Source organism: Triticum aestivum, chromosome 4D (genome assembly GCF_018294505.1).
Source record: "Triticum aestivum cultivar Chinese Spring chromosome 4D, IWGSC CS RefSeq v2.1, whole genome shotgun sequence".
Classification (NCBI taxonomy): domain Eukaryota; kingdom Viridiplantae; phylum Streptophyta; class Magnoliopsida; order Poales; family Poaceae; genus Triticum; species Triticum aestivum.
The window spans coordinates 130,189,588-130,203,595 of NC_057805.1; positions in this window are offsets into that span (position 1 = coordinate 130,189,588).

The following is a 14,008-nucleotide window of genomic DNA, read 5'->3' on the forward strand; positions in this document are numbered from 1 at the left end:
AACTCGATTACATGATGAATCTCATCCAACTCCTCACAGACCAGCGAGCCTACGAAGGAATTACTCACTCCCGGTGGGGAGCATCATGGAATTGGCGATGAAGGGGGGCTGGTGATGACGAAGATCGAAGACCCCCCCCCTCTCCGGAGCCCCAAACGGACTACAGATCTGGCCTCCCGAAGAAGAACAGGAGGTGGCGGCGGCTCCGTATCGTGAAATGTGATAATTCTTCCTCCCTGATTTTTTTTTTGGAAAAATGTGATTTTATAGCATCGGAGATATGGTCTGCGGGGCCACGAGGTGGGCACAACCCACCTGGATGCGCCAGGAGGGGGGCGCCCTGGTGGGTTGTGCTCCCCCAGGGACCCCCCCTCCGGTGGTTCTTGGCTCCAGTATTTTTCTTTTATTGTATAAAAATTCTCTAAAAAGTTTCGTTCCAATCTGAGAACTTTTATTTCTGCACAAAAACAACACCATGGTAGTTCTGCTGAAAACAGTGTTAGTGCGGGTTAGTTTCATTCAAATCATGAAAATTAGAGTTCAAAAGAAGAGGATAAGCGTTAGGAAAAGTTGATACGACGGAGACGTATCAGTGGGTTCTTTGGTGGAGCGGTGCTTCATCTTACACATTGATGGCGGCGGATCTCGGCGGCGTGGTACAGTGGAGACTCAGCGTATGATGAGCAAAGATGGACTCACGCCGGAGTAGGACGCTGTCTGGCGTCATAGTGGCGTCGATGGCAGAGAGGCCTGGCAAGGTCGGTGCATTAATTTCTGCTCCGAAGATGGATTGGTGGAAGATAGCGGCAACGACACATGAGAGTGCGTCGGATCGGTTTGTACCCCAAACCAGTAAGTGGCTTGATTGGGGCCTCCGGCTTTAGATGTTAGGTTTTGGTGCGATGTCTATTTGGTATTAGGCTCAGACTATCAACACCCCTTCATCAAGTGGATAGGAGTAGTGACAGGTGTTGCTAAGATGGTGGCTTCAAACTACTTGATATACTATTTTGTAAGGTCTTTATGAATAATTAAAAAATGTCTACATGCATCACCCAAATGCAGAGGCCGGGGTAATCCTTCTTTTCTAGAAAAATCTTTGCTCTCTTATCTTTAGATGTGCAATAATCAGCAAGTCTCGTCATGAACAAATTCGCTGCAACCTCACCTCTCTGTACAACCACGTGAGGCTTGATCTTGTTGGAGAGCAAGTTTACTGCAGCCTCAAAATCTTGACATAATCTTGTTGGATAACACATGCACGTACACTTTCTTACTGAAAATAAATTTGGTACCGCAACCCTTCTAATTTAGGCAAGTAACTGTAACATAGTGCTGGAAAGTAATATCCCCACTGTAATATAATAACAATGTCAACATTATTTCTGTGATGTGAGTGGAAAAACCGAACTGAATATCAAACCCCACTACTTCTAATTGTCAATACAAACGAAAGGTGCAATATTATAACAGTATAAAACTTTGACAGGAGTAATGGGGGACTGAATGGCATTTTCAGATTAACCTGCATATGAATGAGCATAATCCATAGCAAGAGAACAATTAGTTCCTTGTCGCCATTAAGAGTATCTTCTGCTTAAAATGTGACTCCAACTGCATCAGATATCTGAACCCGAGCTTGTTTGATGTACTGTATAACCATGGTGCAGTTTTGCAATTTTTTTTATGTGTACCTGATGAGGCAATCACTTTGTGAAATAACGCATAATGTCATAGTAATAGCAATAAGCTTCAGGATAGTGTGGGAGCTGAACAACTCTACATAGATTTATGGCATCATGGAGACGTTCAAATAAATTTCCTATAGTGAAAACATACTCTGATAGCGCAACCTATAAAGAAAGATTAATTGGATTATTCACAAAATATTCAAAAGAAACTTAATATCCAAAACATAAAATGTTACAGAACTATGTGGCATAGTTATTCTTCTTTTGAGATCATTATTGCATAGTTGTAGAGCACGGCAACGCCAGCTATCACAATAATCTTGCGGTGAAAGAAGGGCCCCAACCGACTTATGGAGGAGTCACAAGCTCTAGGGTAGGGGTTGCACCGTGTGAGCTCGTGACTCCCTCGAGCATTGTCTCGTGTTAATTCTTTTTTTCCCAAAAATCACATATATTCCAAAAAAATCTCGTAAAATTTTATCGTGTTTGGACTTCGTTTGATATGGATTTTCTGTTAAACAAAAAAATGCAACAAACAAGATCTGACACTACGCACTGGATAGATATGTTAGTCCTAGAAAATCATATAAATTTTTGCCGAACATATGTGAAAGTTGTAAAATAATGGCATAAAACAATCAAAACTTATAGATACAACGGAGACGTATCACTCACCCTCTCGCCGTCGGAGGAGTCTCCCTGAGAAGAAAAGCCAACTTCCCCCTAATCTTCCAACTGAAGCATGATACGTCTCCATCATATCTACTTTTCCAAACTCTTTTGCCCTTGTTTTGGACTCTAACTTGCATGATTTGAATGGAGCTAACCCGGACTGAAGCTTTTTTCACCAGAATTGCCATGTGATACATCTCCAACGTATCTATAATTTTTGATTGTTCCATGCTGTTTTATTATCAATCTTGGATGTTTTATAATCATTTTATGGTCATTTTATATCATTTTTTGGTACTAACCTATTGACATAGTGACAAGTGCCAGTTGCTATTTTTTCCATGTTTTTTACGTCGCAGGAAATCAATATCAGACAGAGTCCAAATGCCACGAAACTTCACGGTCATTTTTTATGGGCCAGAAGGAAGAAGTTGGGCCCTGGTTCCACCTGGGGGGATTCCTGAGGAGGGGACAACCCACTAGGGCGCGCCAGGAGGCCCAGGCACGCCCTGGTGGGTTGTGCCCACCTCGGGTGCCCCCCAGACCGCCTCTTTTCTCTATAAATACCCCAAAAAATCCAGAAACCCTAGGCACGTCGACGAAATATTCATCCAGCCGCCGCAGAGTCCAGAACCACCAGATCCAATCTAGACACCATCACGGAGGGGTTCACCACTTCCATTGGTGCCTCTCCGATGATGCGTGAGTAGTTCTTTGTGGACCTTTGGGTCCATAGTTAGTAGCTATATGGCTTCCTCTCTCTCGCTGAATTCTCAATACAATGGTCTCTTGAAGATCCATATGATGTAACTCTTTTGTGGTGTGTTTGTTGGGATCTGAGGAACTTCGAGTTTATGATCAGTTATATCTTTTTTATATCCATGAAAGTTATTTGAGTTTCTTTGATTACTTATATGTGTGATCTCTTATAGCCTCGTATTTCTTCTCCGATATTTGGGTCTTGCAATGGGAAGAGGTGCCCGATAGTGGGTTTGATCTTATGGTGCTTGATCCCAGTGACAGAAAGGGAACTGACACGTATGTATCATTGCTAATAAGGATAAAAAGATGGGATCTATATCTACCGCCATAGATAAACGGATCTTGTCTACATCATGTCATCGTTCTTATCGCATTACTCCGTTTTTCCATGAACTTAATACACTAGATGCATGCTGGATAGCGGTCGATGTGTGGAGTAATAGTAGTAGATGCAGGCAGGAGTCGGTCTACTAATCTTGGACGTGATGCCTATGTAATGATCATTGCCTGGATATCGTCATAATTATTTGAAGTTCTATCAATTGCCCAACAGTAATTTGTTTACCCACCGATTGCTATTTTTCTCGAGAGAAGCCACTAGTGAAACCTACGGCCCCCGGGTCTTCTTTCTCATATATTTTCTCGCGATCTACTTTTCCTTTGCATTTTTATTCAGATCTATTATTTTATTGGTGATCTATTATTTCAATCTATTACAACTTTCTCCCATCCACACGCAATTTCTGGCGCCGTACCCTGAGAGGGATTAACAACCCCTTTAACACGTCGGGTTGCGAGGTGTTGTTATTTGTGTGTAGGGGCTGTTTACGTTGTGTTTCTTGGTTCTCCTACTGGTTCGATATCCTTGGTTTCATATGTGAGGGAAATACCTACCGCCGCTGTGCTGCATCATCCCTTCCTCTTTGGGGAAATACCGACATTGCTTCAAGCGACATCAAAAAGAATTTCTTGCGCCGTTGCCGGGGAGGATCTTCAACATATACCAGGTTCCTAATCACAAATCTTATCTCCTCGCAATTTACATTATTTGCCATTTGCCTCTCGTTTTCCTCTCCCCCACTTCACAAAAAATTGCCGATTTATTCACCCTCTTTTTTTCGCCGTTTTCTCATCAGATCTCATGTTTGCTAGTTTTGCCATGTGTCTTCTATTTGCTTGCATCTTTGCTTGCTAAAAACAATTGATATGGATCCTCATCCACTTGCTAATCTTTTCAAGAGATCCAATTATGATGAACCAATTGCTAGTGAGTTGAGCACTAGATTATCTTTATGATGTTTTGCTTGAGATTCGTGAATCTGAAAATTGTGATGAAGAAATTTATGAAGTGATTCATGCTAGCTGCTTGAATGAAAAGCATGATTGCAATAATTTTACTATAAATTCTATTAATGTCAATTGTGCTAATAATATTGAAATCCCCAAGCTTGGGGATGCTTGTTTTGTTATGTCCGCTACTTATTGCAATGATCATGATTGGGGTGATAATGTTTCTTATGATCTTGAAAATTTATTTAAGCCTCATCATGAATGTTTGCGATAATATTGAAAGTTGGTTTGGAAGAGTGTGAACTTTAGCTAAAAATAATCCCACATATTTGGAGAGTGTTCAATCTTATGTAATTTTTGATGAAAGTGGGTTTGGAGAGGTCATGACTTTATTTGATGATCCCACTATTTTGGAAGAGTGTCAACTTTGCATGCATGTGGATCATAAAGAGAAAAAATTTATATGATAGTTATATTATTGAATTTGATTATGATCCTACATATAATTATTATGAGATAGGAAAATATGATTGTAGAAAATTTCATGTTATTAAATTTCTTCTCGTTGTGTTGAGATTGTCAATGTTTTATTCCTCTCCTTTGCATATGCTTGATGTTTCTTGTCTTGATAATTTGTTTTCCTATAAAATTCCTATGCATAGGAAGTATGTTAGACTTAAATGTGTTTTTCACATGTTTCATGATGCTCCCTTTGTGTTTCGATTATTATCTTTTGTGTGAGCATCGTTGAAAATTTATCCCTAGCTAAGGGCGTAAAACTATAGCGCTTGTTGGGAGGCAACCCAATGAATAAAATTTATTTTTGTTTTTTTCTTTCTGTTCTTGAGTGTTTACAAAATTATGCTACTTTTATTATTGTTTTTTTATGTTTTAATTAGTGTTTTTGCCAAGTAAAGCCTATAGGATCTTCTTGGGTGATAGTTGTTTAATCTTGCTGAAAAGGACAGAAACTTTGCGCTCACGAAAACAATTCTCATTTTTTATAAGAAAGAGATTTTGCCCTGATTCTTTTTTCAGAATATTAATATACAAATTAAGCAGGTCGTCCTATTTTGGTAGAATTTTTTGACTTACATAAGTATTCGCAAAAGCCAGATTACTACAGACTGTTCTGTTTTGACAGATTCTGTTTTCTTTGTGTTGTGTACATATTTTGATGGCTCTATGGTTTTATTTGATGAGTTTTTGCCATAGAAAAGTTGGAATACAGTAGATATAATACAAAAACAAAATATGAATTTTTTTTATACAGCACTTATAGTAGTAGTTTGCTTTCTTATACTAACGGATCTCACGAAGGTTTTGTTGAGTTTTGTGTGATTGAAGTTTTCAACTTTTGGGTTATCTTACGATTGTTTAAGGAAGGATGTAAGAGCCTAAGCTTGGGGTTGCCCCGGCATCCCAAGCTATTATCCAAAAATGAGAAACCAACTAAGCTTGGGGATGCCCCCGAGTGGCGTCCCCGCTTTCTTCCAACAACTATCGGTATTTCACTCGAGGCTATATTTTTATTCGTCACATGATATGTGTTTTGCTTGGAGCGTCTTGTATGATATGTGTCTTTGCTTGTTTTATTTTGTGTTTTAAGTCATCAATCCTTGCTAGACACACCTATTTGAGAGAGTCAAAATTATATCATGACTTGTTGGAATTGCTCTCTATGCTTCACTTAAATCTTTTATGAGCTAGGACTTGCTCTAGTGCTTCACTTATATCTTTTTTAGCACGGTGTGCTTAGTATTTTTGAAGAAATGCTCTTTTGCTTCACTTAGATTTATTTGAGAGTTAGTAAAATTTTGAAGAAATTCTCTCTTTCTTCACTTAATTATTTTGAGAGAAAGAAAATTTGTCATGATCATGATCTTCACTTATATTTGTTTGAGCTTATGAAAAGCAACACATGAAAATTAGTCGCAAAGTGATAGATATCCAAGAAGGATAAAGTAAAAGAAAAAATGTCATAAAGATCATTGGACAAAATAAACTTGATTCTTAGTAATAGTTTTGAGATATGATGATGTGATATGTGAGTTATGTTGATGAGTAATTGTGCTCTAGTAAGAATATTGGTGTTAAGGTTTGTGATTCCCTATGCATGCACGAAAGTCAATAATCGTGCAATGAAAATTATATCCTACTTGTGGTGCATTATTCGGTGTTAATTATGCTTAATGCTTGCTTACGATATTATTCGTTTCTTGGTTGGTCGCTTCTCAATCTTTTTGCTAGCCTTCATTTTACACTAATTATGATCTCTACTTGTGCATCCAAAATCCTTTAAACCAGTTTTGCCACATGAGTCCACTATATCTACCTATATGTGGTATTCTTTTGCCGTTCTAAGCAAATTTGCATGTGCCATCTCTAATTTTCAAAATAAACTTCTCTTTTGTGTGTTTCATTTTGCTCGCGGAACGGTAACGGGTGGCTAATATTTTCCATGCTGGATGTGTTATTCTCAAGATGAGTGTTTATTCACTTGTCATTGCACGAGAGTAAGGCAAAGGTTTTAGGGATGCCCAGTCCCGAAATGCAAAAATGAATTTACTTTATGTTGTCAAATAATAAATTCCTTGGACAGTGTTGGTATGGAAGGCACCCGTGGATACAGCTAGCCATGGAAAGTGAAAGAATGGTGGAAAAAGGAATAAACTTTATTTTCTGTTTGGGAACCGCCTATGGCATATCTAGCATGGAAAGTGTTCGTAGCTCTACGTCGTTTTTGTTGGTGGGATGGATACACCCCCCAAAATGTTTTTCTCTCTATTTTTTTCGCTTTGAGCTCATGCACCTCTACAAATCCCTACTTCCCTCTGCGAAGGGCCTTTCTTTTACTTTATTCAATTTTTATTTTTGAATTTGAGTATGCATCTTCTCTTATAAAAGCACCAACTAGGAGGCAATATGACCATGCTTAAGTATTGGGTGTAGTTAAAATATTCGAGTGTGTTTCATGAATGGATCAATGTTTGAGCTTGATGGGCTAGGGATAACTTATTTTAGCGTTGATATTTTGAAAGACATGGTTGCTTTTTGATATGCTTGAGTATCTAAATTATTATGTCAAATCTAGACTATTGCTTTGAATCACATCAAAGTCCAAATGTCCATGCTATAAAGAAAATATGATAAGACTTGATAAACAACACTCCACATCAAAAATTCTGTTTTTATCACTTACCTACTCGAGGACGAGTAGGAGTTATGCTTGGGGATGCTGATACATCTCCAACGTATCTACAATTTTGGACTGTTCCACGCTGTTTTATTATCAATCTTGGATGTTTTATAATCTTTTAATAGTCATTTTAAATCATTTTTTGGTACTAACCTATTGACATAGTGCCAAGTGCCAGTTGCTGTTTTTTTCCATGTTTTTAACATCGCAGAAAATCAATATCAGACGGAGTCCAAATGCCACGAAACTTCACGATGATTTTTTATGGGCCAGAAGGAATAAGTTGGGCCCTGGTTGCACCTGGGGGGAGTCCCGAGGAGGGGAAAACCCACCAGGGCGCGCTAGGAGTCCCAAGCGCGCCCAGGTGGGTTGTGCCCACCTCGGGTGCCCCCCGGACCGCCTCTTTGCTCTCTAAATACCCCAAAAATCCAGAAACCTTAGGCACGTCGACGAAATATTCATCCAGCCGCCGCAGAGTCCAGAACCACCAGATCCAATCTAGACACCATCAAGGAGGGGTGCACCACTTCCATTGGTGCCTCTTCGATGATGCATGAGTAGTTCTTTGTAGACCTTCGGGTCCGTAGTTAGTAGCTAGATAGCTTCCTCTCTCTCGCTGAATTCATAATACAATGGTCTCTTGGAGATCCATATGATGTAACTCATTTGCGGTGTGTTTGTTGGGATCTGCTGAACTTTGAGTTTATGATCAGTTATATCTTTTTATATCCATGAAAGTTATTTGAGTTTCTTTGATCTCTTATATGCATGATCGCTTATAGCCTCGTATTTCTTCTCCGATATTTGGGTTTTGTTTGGCCAACTTGATCTATTTATCTTGCAATGGGAAGAGGTGCCCGGTAGTGGGTTCGATCTTACGGTGGTTGATCCTAGTGACAGAAAGGGAACCGACACGTATGTGTCGTTGCTACTAAGGATAAAAAGATGGGATCTATATCTACCGCCATAGATAAACGGATCTTGTCTACATCATGTCATCGTTCTTATTGCTTTACTCCGTTTTCCATGAACTTAATACACTAGATGCATGCTGGATAGCGGTCGATGTGTGGAGTAATAGTAGTAGATGCAGGCAAGAGTCGGTCCATTAATCTTGGACGTGATGCCTATGTAATGATCATTGCCTGGATATCATCATAATTATTGGAAGTTCTATCAATTGCCCAACAGTAATTTGTTTACCCACCGTTTGCTATTTTTCTCGAGATAAGCCACTAGTGAAACCTACGGCCCCCGGGTCTTCTTTCTCATATATTTGCTCGCGATCTACTTTTCCTTTACATTTTTATTCAGATCTATTAACCCAAAAAAACAAAAAATACTTTGCTGCACTTTATTTTATTTGCGATCTATTATTTCCATTTATTACAACTTTCTCCCGTCAACACGCAATTTCTGGCGCCGTACCCCGAAAGGGATTGACAACCCCTTTAACACGTCGGGTTGCGAGGTGTTGTTATTTGTGTGCAGGGGCTGTTTATGTTGTGTTGCTTGGTTCTCCTACTAGTTCGATAACCTTGGTTTCCTATCTGAGCGAAATACCTACCTCCGCTGTGCTGCATCATCCCTTCCTCTTTGGGGAAATACCGATGTAGCTTCAAGCGACATCACCATGGTGTTGTTTTTGTGCAGAAATAAAAGTTCTCGGATTGACCTGAAAATTTACGGAGAATATTTTTGGAATATATAAAAAATACTGGTGCAAGAATTATCCAGAGGGGGTCCACCCAGAGGCCACAAGCCTGGGGGCACCCTCCCCCACCCCCCGTGGAGCACGCCTAGCGGGCTTGTGAGGCCCCTGGACCTCCTCCGACCTCAACTCCAACTCTATATAACCCTATTCGGGGAGAAAAATCAGGGAGAACGATTCATCGCGTTTTACGATACAGAGTGATGACCCACAGGTATAGGGGATCAATCATAGTCCTTTGATAAGTAAGAGTGTCAAACCCAACGAGGAGCAGAAGGAAATGACAAGTAGTTCAGCAGGGTATTCTCTGCAAGCACTGAAATTGTAAGTAACGAGTAGTTTGATTGCAAGATAATTTGTAATGAGCAAGTAATGGTGATGGTAACTAAAGTGCAGCAAGGTAGCCGAATCCTTTTGAGGCAAAGGACAGGCCAAAACGGTCTCTTATCAACCTGGCAGTCGGGTCGGGTTTGGCCGGGTCAAGCTCTACCAAACCCACGCCCAAATAGCAAATGGGTACATGAGCAAACCCACGACCCTACCCATGGGCAGAGGATCAGACCCATGCCCAAACCCAGTGGGTCACCCGGCCCTATTGGGCACCCATAGATTATTAACATGTTTCTATTTGAATTATGTTTTTGTCATGCCAGTGCACCTCCTACTGAGCATACAAAATTCGTAAAAGAATTGTCATACGTGTAGCATGGATCAGCGCATACTGGGATATGCTCACTGTCTCATTTTATAAGCAGTGCTCGGCCTCCTATGTCCTCGAGTAGCGAGGTGGTACTAGAACGCTGGAAATTTAGCAGCAATATGCACGCAAGGCACCAGGACAGCAGCCTTGCACACATGTGGAACAAGATTCCAGCCCATCAAGCGAACATGCCAGTTCGGCACTTCGGCCAGATCGTGGAGGCGTGTAGTGGGCTCTGTGTAGCGTATTAGAGTTGGACTAATAACAGGCCGAATGAAACGTCTGATTTCTTTTCCTATTGGCCTACTAGATAAGAGAAGTCACGAGTGCGAGAGTCCAGAGATCGATGTGTTCGACCTACTAGCATCACTGCTATCAGTAGTATCTAGATTGCTACTAACCGTTGAGACTTCCGAATTAAGCTTATACTTGTATGAAGTGCATTTCAACATATAAAGAACAAGTGTAGAAAAAATATTTATTTTATTATTAATACTAATGGGCAACCTATCGGGTGACCCACGGGCGCAAACTTGTATCCATACCCTACCCATGACTAATCGGGTTACCCATGGGTAAGACCCATGGGTGAAGTTGGTGACCCATACCCTACCCATGACTAATCGGGTTACCCATGGGTAAGACCCATGGGTGAAGTTGGTGACCCATACCCTACCTATTCCGGTGGGTGCCCATGGGCGGGCGTGCCCATGGGCAAGATTGCCCTTATGATAAGCAAAGCGTTCTTGAGGGTACATGGGAATTTCATCTAGTCACTTTCATCATGTTGGTTTGATTTGTGTTCGCTACTTTGATAAAAAATTTATCTGGGTGGACCAGTGCTTAGGTGATGTTCTTACTTGAAAAAGCCTCCTACTTATTATTAACACCCTCGCAAGCATCCGCAACTATGAGAAAAGTATTAAGAGTAAATCTAACAATAGCATTAAACTTCTGGATCCAAATCAATCCCTTACGGAATAGCGCATAAACTAGGGTTTAAGCTTCTGTCACTCTCGCAACCCACATCTACTAACTACTCCACAATGCATTCCCTTAGGCCCAAATATGGTGAAGTGTCATGTAGTCGACATTCACATGACACCACTAAGGGAATAACAACATACATACCATCAAAATATCGAAAACATACCAAGTTCACATGATTACTTGCAACAAGATTTCTCCCGTGACCTCAAAAACAAAAGTAATTACTCACAAATGATAATCATGCTTAAGATCAGAGGGGTATTAAATAGCATAATGGACCTGAACATATAATCTTCCACCAAATAAACCATATAGTAATCAACTACAAGATGTAATCAACACTACTAGTCACCCACAAGCACCAATCTATAGTTCCGATACAAAGATTGAACACAAGAGATGAACTAGGGTTTGAGAGGAGTTGGTGTTGTTGAAGATGTTGATGGAGAATGCCCTCCCCAAGATGGGAAAAAGTGCTCCTGCCCAAGTTCCGCCTCGAGACGGCGGCGCTTCATCCCGAAAGTCCTCTCCTTATTTTTTTTTCTAGGTCAAAATGACTTATATACCAAAAGAGGGGCACCAGAGGTGGGCCGAGGAGGGCACAACCCACCAGGGCACGCCTGGGCTCCCTGGCGTGCCCAGGTGGGTTGTGCCCACCTGGTGGGACCCCTCTGTTAATTATTTGCTCCAATAATTCTTATATATTCCATAAAAATTCTTCGTGAAGTTTCAGCTCATTTGGAGTTGTGCAGAATAGGTAGCCTGACGTAGCTTTTTCAGGTCCAGATTCCAGCTGCCGGTATTCTCCCTCTTTGTGTGAACCTTGCATATTATGAGAGAAAAGGCATTAGAATTACTCCAAAAAGCATTATTATACATAAAAACAATATAAATAACAATAGGAAAACATGATGCAAAATGGACGTATCAACTCCCCCAAGCTTAGACCTAGCTTGTCCTCAAGCGAAAACCGAAATCGAAAAACATGTCCACATGCTTAGAGAGAGAGGTGTCGAAAAAAACAAAATACAGACATAGAAGCATCATGTATATTATTATAATAGCAACAAACTTCAACATAAAACTTTATCATAGGACTTCTATCATATAACTTTTATCATAGACTTCTCATGAACAAGTAACAATTCATCACAACATCGAAGTATAAAGCATAAATTCTATTGAAAACCAACAAACTATGTTCTCAGTCAACTTTGCAACTACACTTCATCATCTTTTCAGGAAGGGTCACGTATCGGAGCCTTTTTGGCAAGTCCACATACTCAACCATCATATAGTCTTCTATGATTGCTAACACTCACCGCATACACATGAGCAAAAAGTTTCAACCGGACACATAGGAAGATATGGGCTTATAGTTTCGCCTCCTAACATATTCACCTCAAGGGTGATGTCAACAATAATAACTCATGCTACCCATATCCCACTGGATATATGTGCCTAGATCTTTTCTCACCACATGATGCTTGCCAAAAGAGAAAATGAAAAGGAATAGAGAGAAAAACTTTGAATCTTTCATAAAAGTAAATACATAAGAGTAAAATATAGGCCCTTCGTAGAGGGAAGTAGAGGTTTCCATGTGCTTTTGTTTGTACGCTCAATCTCTTAGTGCAAAAGAATGTCACATTATATTTCTCCTTATGATAGCAACCTTTATTATGCAGTCTGTCGCTTTTATTCTTTGCCATCACAAGTTCGTACAATGCTCAATTTAATCTTACACTAAATGATCCAACACTTTTAGAAGCAATTTTTATTGCCTTATTGCATCGATGGCAACTTACTTGAAGGATCTTACTCAATCCATAGGTAGGTATGGTGTACTCTCAAAACAAGATTTGGGTTAAGGGTTTTTGGATGCACAAGTAGTATCTCTACTTAGTGCGGAATTTTTGGCTAGAAAAGATAGGGCGCAAGCACCACATGTTAAAGTATCTATGAAAATATAAATTCTTTGTGAATATGAACAAACATAAATCATTACGTTGTCTTCCTTGTCCAACGTCAACAATTTTGGCATATAATATTTTGATGGGGGCTCACAATCACAAAAGATGTCCAATATAGTGTATTTGCATGTGAATCTTCTCTTCCCTTATTAATTCTTTCATGAATTGCATCATTGACCAATGTTATGTTTGTAAATCTCCAATAAAATTTTCTACTTATACTCTTCCTTATGTGATGTCATTACTTACCATAAGATTAGCGTATGATCTTTTTCATTTATTTCCTTTCTTTTTATTAAACATGAAAGTAAAGAAGACAAAACTCAAACTAAACTTTATTATATATCTTGCACACGGTTACAAGGATAGATCACTAAGTAAACACTCGAAAAGAAAAAACCGAACTAAACTTTTATTCAACTAAAGCAAAAGATAACTATGGATCGAACTAAGATAAGTAAAGGCAAAAGATAGATGAGGTGATACGATACTGGGTACCTCCCCCAAGCTTGGCACAAGCCAAGGGGAGTGCCCATACTCGATACTCAATTTTCCTTTGGTGATGAAGAAGGAGGTGGTGGTGACGAAGTAGAGGATTTGTCTTTCTTCCTTAGCTTATGCTTAAGGATGGAATTTTCCTCCTTTAAGTCACCGATCTCATGCTCGAGCTCTACTATCCTTGTGCATAATTCTTGCTTGTTTTCCTGCAAGAGACTAAAGGGGATAAACTGGACCTTAGGTTTCTTTGCTTTGTTGGGGAGACTTGACTTCTTAAGTTCCACGTGCATGTCCCCAGGTTGAGGCAATGGAACTTCAAATTCACCAGGGCTTGTCTCTTCTTCCCCTTTAGGATCATAGTCTTCTTCTTCCTCCGAGGTCCAGCTATAGTGCTCCACATCCCCATAAACCTTGGGGTTTGCAATATAATCAGCAACAGAGCTCTCACTCTCCGAGTCTTGGGATAACATATTTTCATATCTGTCAGGAAAACAGCGAGAAAAGAACACATGAGGGTTGGGGTAC